This window comes from Neltuma alba, unplaced genomic scaffold (assembly GCF_004799145.2).
Source record: "Neltuma alba isolate B1F8T4 unplaced genomic scaffold, ASM479914v2 tig00013107_pilon, whole genome shotgun sequence".
In the NCBI taxonomy this organism is placed as follows: Eukaryota; Viridiplantae; Streptophyta; class Magnoliopsida; order Fabales; family Fabaceae; genus Neltuma; species Neltuma alba.
The window spans coordinates 171,508-179,377 of NW_021637431.1; the positions used below are offsets into that span (position 1 = coordinate 171,508).

A 7,870-nucleotide genomic window follows, 5' to 3' on the forward strand; every position below is an offset into this window, starting at 1 on the left:
ACAAGTACAGAATTTATTGTGGTAGGTGAAAGAGCACACTTATAAGCAAAACATGAAAATATACTTAATTATAGAAACTCAATCACATCAAGATGACTCATTTTTTGACACTTCCATCACCAATTAAGTGATCAATTCTTCCATCAGGATCGGCAAAGAAATTAGCAACATCCAAATGAGTAACATCCATGTTGCCATAATCAGAATCGTCTTCTTCTCCCATAAAATTTGTTTCCACCTTTGGCTCTTTGCCTTTATTTTTATTCTTATTCTTATTTTTCAGCGATTCTTGGTAGAGGTCAACCAAATGCTTTTGCGTACGATAGGTACGAGACCAATGACCCTTGCCACCACAACGATAACAAAGATTTTCAACATGATTATTATTTCCACTAGATTCTTTTTGGTGATGCTCATCATTATTTGCCCACTTCTGGTGGGAACGACCACCTCCACAACCACGGCCACGCCTATAGCCACGACCCCGTCCACGTACACGACCATGGCCACGGGTTGATTCAGTTGCCACTACATTCGCTTCTAGGAATGGAGTGGAGCCAGTAGGACGAGATTCATAATTCCTCATTAAAAGCTCATTATTTTGCACAGCCACAAGCAAGCAAGAAAGTAATTAAGAATATTTTTTGAAACCTTTCTCACGGTATTGTTGCTGCAGGAGCACATTGGATGCATGAAATGTGGAGAATGTTTTTTCTAACATATCTTCATCAATGATCTTTTCTCCACATAATTTCAGTTGAGAACTGATTTTAAAAATTGCAGAATTATATTTGATCATAGATTTAAAGTCTTGTAAACGTAAATGCATCCAGTCATAACGAGCTTTAGGAAGGATTATAGTTTTCTGGTGGTCATACCTCTCCTTTAAATTGTTCCAAAGAACAAGTGGATCTTTTATGGTCAAATATTCAATCTTGAGCCCCTCATGCAAATGGTGACATAAAAAGATTATGGCTTTAGCTTTATCTTGGTTGGATGCTTGGTTGCCTTCCTTGATTGTGTCTCTTAGACTATTGGCACTTAGATGGATTTCCGCATCTAATATCCATGATAAATAATTCTTTCCAGTAATGTCAAGAGCCACAAACTCAAGTTTCGTGAAATTTGACATGATGATACTATCATATAAAAGTTAAATGAAAATTAATATTAAGAGAATAGAATAGTTATGAAACAAATCAATATGAATAAGAAGATGGAATAATTATAAAACAAACCATTATAGAAGTGATATAGAAATTTACCTTCTAGTTGATTAGCCTTACTACAACACCTTCCGATTACAAGAGCGCCTCATGCTGATAACGTCTTATGAAATAGAACCAAAATGAAACCACAAAAGTAGAAAGATGAAGACAAGAGAATGAGAGAACTTTTTTGTATTTCTTCACTTGCATTACAACACAAATGACATGCCCTATTTATAGGCATAGACTTACAAATAGGTTACAATTGTTCTTAAATGACAAATAGTGGATAATCAATCCTATGAATGTGAATGGAGGTGAGTTACAATAGTGAATGGGTAGTGGAGGAGTAATGGGTGGTGGAGGTAGTGGAAGTTACTTGGAGAAGATGAAGAGGAAGGGGTAAATGGACATCCACACAATATTCATAACAGCAGGCTAATATTTTAGGACCATAAGGCGTTCGCTCTGCATCCAAATGCAAAAGCGTTTTGGGCAAGGATAGCGCGGAATTTATTCATCAATGTTAAAAGTTCTGTGTATTATTGGTGTGTATTGTAGGCTACTCATTCAGTGCTCATTGTATCATTCAAAATCTAATATTAATTATTTAGATTTAAAATTTTTAATATGTAATTTTTTTATAATAAATTTATTTTTTAAATAATTGTCACTTATAAGATTAATTTTATTTTGAATTTTGTATATATTAAAATAAAAAATTAATTAAAACATATATATAAAATATATTCTACTAGACCATTCAAAATCAATCTCAATAGTTCAAATTAAGATGAGCATTCCATCCTCATCACCGTCATTCATCAATATTGTCATTACTACCACTTGCACTGGGTGCCCAAAAGATCGAACCTGTGACCTTTGGTTAAGCGGGAACAACCCCCTAACCAGTTGATCCAAGCGCTCGGTGGTATCAATATTGTCATTATTAATTATTAATATCTTCAACCAACATATGTTACAGGGCTACATAAGTGTTGTGGTTTAAATGAGGCAAATTGGTACTTTAAGGGGTGTTTGAAAGGAAACCAAATCATGGTTTTAAAATTAATTTTATGGCATACAAAGTAAATATGTAGAGAAGTTTGTTTCAATTTACAGAAAAATGCTTTTAAAAATCTCTTTTGGGATATCCAGACACCCTACAGTCTTTCCTAAAAATACATAAGCTGCGTCATCCACTTGAAGAGAGACACATACATTAATTTCTTTCCACGGCTTTACACAGATCATGTATTCCCACCGCCTTCAAACCTCAGCTATCTGTACCAAAAGCACGGTTCTATCAAGCTTCCGCTGTCAAATGGAGGATTGCTGAAGAATTCAAGTCCACTCTTTGGGACAAAAATATTGTAAACGATTAACCCTTTCTTTTCTCTATACACACAGTCTTAAATACAAAAACCTTTTCTTCTTCAAACTTATAACATATCATGAACTGTGTTTTTCTTTTTCTTTCCGCAGCATGATGATCTCTGCGTTAATCATTCAGAAATCTTGAAGGTGGTTGAGAATGGACTTAGGAGTGTCAATGAAAACTCGTTGAAAGGTTTATACATGATCGATGCATTGCAGCGTCTGAACATAGATTATCATTTACAAGAAGAGATTGAATCATTCCTATGGAGTCAATATGCGGATTTCAGCTCTAATAATGTTGACTTCAATGGTGATGAAGATCTTCATGAGACTTCTCTTCGGTTTAGGCTCCTGAGGCAGCAAGGACACTGTGCCTGCAAGTGAGTATTTTGATCTTTCATACTAATTAAGGTTTTGCATTTTTGTATCCTTCTAATAGGTTTGTTCATTGGGAACATATAGAAGAAGTGTTTGATAAGTTCACAGACAGGGAGGGAATCTTAAGGGAGAGCTCCGTGAAGATATTAAGGGAATGAAGAATTTGTATGATGCTTCATGAAGTTAACTTGTTCTTAATTTATTGCTTTGGGGTTACTCCAAAAATTAACCGAATTAATGCAATATAGTGCACAATCCGGGTTGTATTCACTTTGAGGAGTCGAAAATGAAATTAAATCCTAGTAAATAAATGCAAGTAACCTAAACAATAAAAAGGGATTTTTAATTTGATAATTGCTAAGTAAACACCTTGAATTAAATTGAAATTAAAATACTTTTTTTTGTTTTTATATAAAATGATTAAAATGAATGAAGATTAAAGAAATGAAAATGAGAAACACAAATAACACTAATAATAATCAATCATCCAATTCAACAATGCAGGCAACCCTCACTCCAAAAGATACAGGAGTTAAAATAATGAATTTAGAATTATAATTAAGCTTTTAATCCAACAACCGAGCCACCTCGAATTGCCACAAAATATTTTCCTAAAATCCCAACTTACTAACTGCAACCAGAATAATAAAATGGGATTAAGGATACTAAAAACTAATGCTTAATTAGAATTCTTAAATCCAAAACAACAGAATTAAAGCTAGCAGGAGACAATATGATCCAAGATTCCAAGCCACCTCAGAAAATCACAATATATTAACTCCAAAATCAATACAAATGTCATAACCACAACATCATAATTGAAATCAAAGCTATAAACAACCCAATGTCAAATGCTAAACAATAATCCAGCCACAATAATCTCCACAGATAATTAGATTTAACAATAAAAATTTTCTAATAATCAGAATAACTATCCTAACATCTAGGAATTGCTAAACAACTATTAGAGAGGAAATTAAAGTAACTAAACTCCCCTTTGATGATCAAGCTCCTGCCATTGTTGTTGAATTAGAGAATTATAGAACCTTAGCCACGGATTGCCATAAAAAATGCCCCCTCCAGCAGTCTACCATGTCCAGGCATGAAGAATATTGAAGGAGGAGTGAAGAGAACCGTCGAGCTTCTCTGTTCACGCTGCTGTCACTCTGTTCGCCCCTGCTCGTCTACTTCACTGTTCGTGCCTCTGTTCTGTTGACACCGAGAAGGAGAGGAAGAAGATGATGGATGGAGCCGAAGGGAGGTTCAACCGAGAAGATGATGAATGGTCCTTCGTCTTGCGCTGTCGGCCCTCTGCTTCTCGCGTCTTGCTCTCTGATTTCTCGCCGCCTCCAACTCGTGGGTGTGTGTCCGCCTTTTCGTGTGTGCTGATGATGATGAATAGAATTATAGGATATTAGGTTGGGGACGTTTTGCTCCCTCTTTTTATTATATTATATTATTTTTTATTTTTTATTTATTTATTTTTTTCATTTTTATTTTTAAATCTTCCAAAAACCTGCAAGTAAAATTCAAGAATAAGGTAGCATTAATTGTCCTAAAAAATCAATTAGTCACAATTAAACCAAAATATGACAATTTTGCCCCTACAAAATAATAATTCAAAATAAAACATATTAAATCAATTAATAATCAATTAAGGCCAAAAGGACTAATTAAGTTGACAAAACCCATATAAAAGATATCAAAATATATAAAAATAATTGAGTTTGTCACTTCACATCTAAGAATAGAAGGACAGGATAGACTTGAAGATAGACTTGAGGAAGCTGGGCTACTTAGTGCAGAAGTTCTAAAGAAAAAAGCAGCTCTTCTTGATGTTCATGAAATCAAGCCTTCGAGGTATTCCTTAGAGTACCCTTTTCACAAAAGCTTGCCAATGTTCACTGCTAGAAACTTCCTTGGAGATCACTGCAGCGTCATAAATGGATGGCTAGGATCTTTACATGATGTAGCAAACGTGGATTTCAAATTGGTGCAATTCTTATACCAGCAAGAGATTCTTCAAGTTTCCAAGTCAGTAAATCAGTCAACATTATTATTTATTTTTTTAAGAATACTCTTGGTCTGTTTAACACTTAAACTTTGAATATTTGACATCTTTTAATCTGTTTGATTGTAGATGGTGGACAAGTCTTGGTCTAGCTAATGAGTTAAGGTTTGCAAAGGGACCAACCATTGAAATGGTACGTCTGGTCCTTGGCATGTCTCAGTGATCCTTCTTTATCAGAGGAAAGAGTTGAACTCACAAAAGTGATATCTTTTATATACTTGTTGGATGATATTTTTGACGTTGGTGGGACCCTTGATGAGTTGACTCTTTTCACAAAAGCTGTTACTAGGTACATCAATTAAGAGTGTCCCAAAAAACCCATTAGAGATTTTGAGAAATTAAAGGGAAAAAGTTTATCAATTATATATTATTGTTGAATATGCAGATGGCATTGTATATTTAGTGACAAGCTACCAGATCACATGAATTTCTTCTTCAAAGCTCTTTATGATCTTACAAATAAAATCAGCAACAAGGTTTATGAGAAACATTGCTGGAATCCCATCGACTCTCTTCATAATGCGGTGTGGTAAATTAATTCATATGTAGATGGGCAAAATCAATCTCATTATTATAATTTAATATCTCATCATATATGAAATACTGACATAGGCTGGTTAATTAGAGAGATTTTGAGAAGTTTATTATTATTAGGAATATCATTAGTGAACATTGTAAATGTGCAGTGGAAGAGTTTGTGCGAAGCGTTTCTGGTAGAAGCAAAATGGTTTGCAAAAGGGAAGATGCCAAAATCTGAAGAGTATTTGGGGAATGGGATAGTGAGCTCAGGAGTGCACGTAGTGATAGTTCATGTATTCTTTCTCTTAGGTGAAGGAATAACTCAACACAAAGTTCAGATGATAGACTCAAACCCAGGCATTATTTCTTCCTCGGCAACAATTCTTAGGCTGTGGGATGACTTGGGAAGTTCACAGGTACCTAATAATATTCCATACAATCACGTGCTAATGTCTGCACCTTTTTTAGTTACAATAAAAAAGAAGGAATATTTTATTATTATTTTGAGTGATATCAAAGTCACTTGCTTATTCTTCATATCTAAACCTCTCGCATGATCACATGGAGTTGGTTTCTGTGCTTATCAAGATGAACGTCAAAATATAATTTGAATGGCTTGGATTATTTTTTTTTGGAAGAAATATTTTGATATGTACGAAATCTAAAATAAAAAAATTTCTTAACTGCCAGTTTTTTTAAAAAGTAAATTTTTTATTTAAAAATAATTAATTAAAATTTTTAAATTTCAACTGTTCGGTGCAGATCTCACTACAGCGATGAGCAGCATTGTACCCATCCCTGTAATAAGCAACAAAATTGGTTCCCATGTATGATAAGCCTTTATTTAAGGGAAACTGAAATTTAAAAAAAAAAACGAGATATTTGACTAATAATATATGCGTGCAGGATGAGAATCAAGAAGGGAATGATGGATCATATGTGCATTGTTTGATAATGGAACTGAAGGAACATCAATGAAAAGGGCAAGAGAGGAAGTAATGAGGAAGATAAGGGGAGCATGGAAGAAACTGAACAAAGAGTGCTTCTTGGAGTGTTCATTTCCTAAACAAGTGAGGAGCGCCTCTCTCAACCTCGCAAGAATGGTGCCTTTGATGTATGGTTATGATCATAATCATAGCTTTCCAAGGCTTGAGCAGCAAGTCAAGTCCTTCTTTTACCATGATAATCTCTTCTTCTTTAATTTAGAATTGAAATGTATTAATTGTAAAATGAAATATACTAATTTAGAATTCTCTTTAATTTTTAATGAAATGGGGATTAGAGTCATTTCATAAAATTTTAAAATAGCTCTTTAGGCCATGTTACTTGAATCGGAGTTTGACAAGTTGAGCAACCTAAATAAGAATTTAGGTTATTTAACTGTCTTTTTAAGGGATTTTTTCTAAAAAAAATTTTACAACATTTGTTTGAACTTTTAAAAATAATCAGAACATAAGAAAAGTAGATTTTTAAGAAAATTAATATTTTGATCCTTCAAGTTTTAACTCAATCCTTCAACTATGACTTAGCATGATTCAATCACTAAACTTTTAGCTCAGTTAAAACTCAGACACTAATCTTTTTTCTTTTAATAAATTAATAATTATCCTATATAATTCATATTGAGTCATCACATAACCATTCTATGTGGCTTCCAAATAAGTTCTACATGGCTAAAAATTCTTTGCCTTACCCAACTTATAAACTAATATATAATCTAATATTAATATAGGCATATTTTAGGTAGACCATGTCACATTTATAATGATTAATTAATTTTACTTTCTTAATCTATTTAAACTAACTAGTTCTTATAATAATGAGCTGAGGGAATACTAAATTTTACTATAATCCTAGAATATTATTCAACGATTTCTTAAACCGTGTGCATTACCTTAAAGATATTTATATGATGCGGTCATTCTATTCATTAGGTAACTGTGACACCAACCAGCGTACATTTTTCATTGAAGTGGCCCTTCTCTAGGGCTTTTCCTCCTAAGAGAAAATGGACCAAATGCAACTGTACTATAGATCAGAAGGAATTGCTTCCATGATCTCTGTAACGATATTAGGCAGAATTGCAATAACATTCTAAAGAAGGAACATAATTCATTAAAAAAAAAAATTCTCATAACAACTGAGCAACTTATAATAATAGTTTCCAAAGCAGGAATTGACATTTTAGCTACTTACTTTCCATTAAAACCTTTTAGTAATTACTTTCTTTAGAACCTGGCAGTAATTCTCCCATGATATCATGGCAGTAATTACCATGATGTCCTCCACGGCCACAACTAATTTTCAGGCTTTG

General features: G+C 33.5%; 1 pseudogene; it reads left to right on the top strand.

Moving 5' to 3' along the window:
* Nucleotides 1-1,519: 1,519 nt before the first annotated feature.
* On the top strand, nt 1,520-7,543 carry LOC114734508 ((3S,6E)-nerolidol synthase 1-like; annotated as a pseudogene).
* The last annotated feature ends 327 nt before the right edge of the window (nt 7,544-7,870 follow it).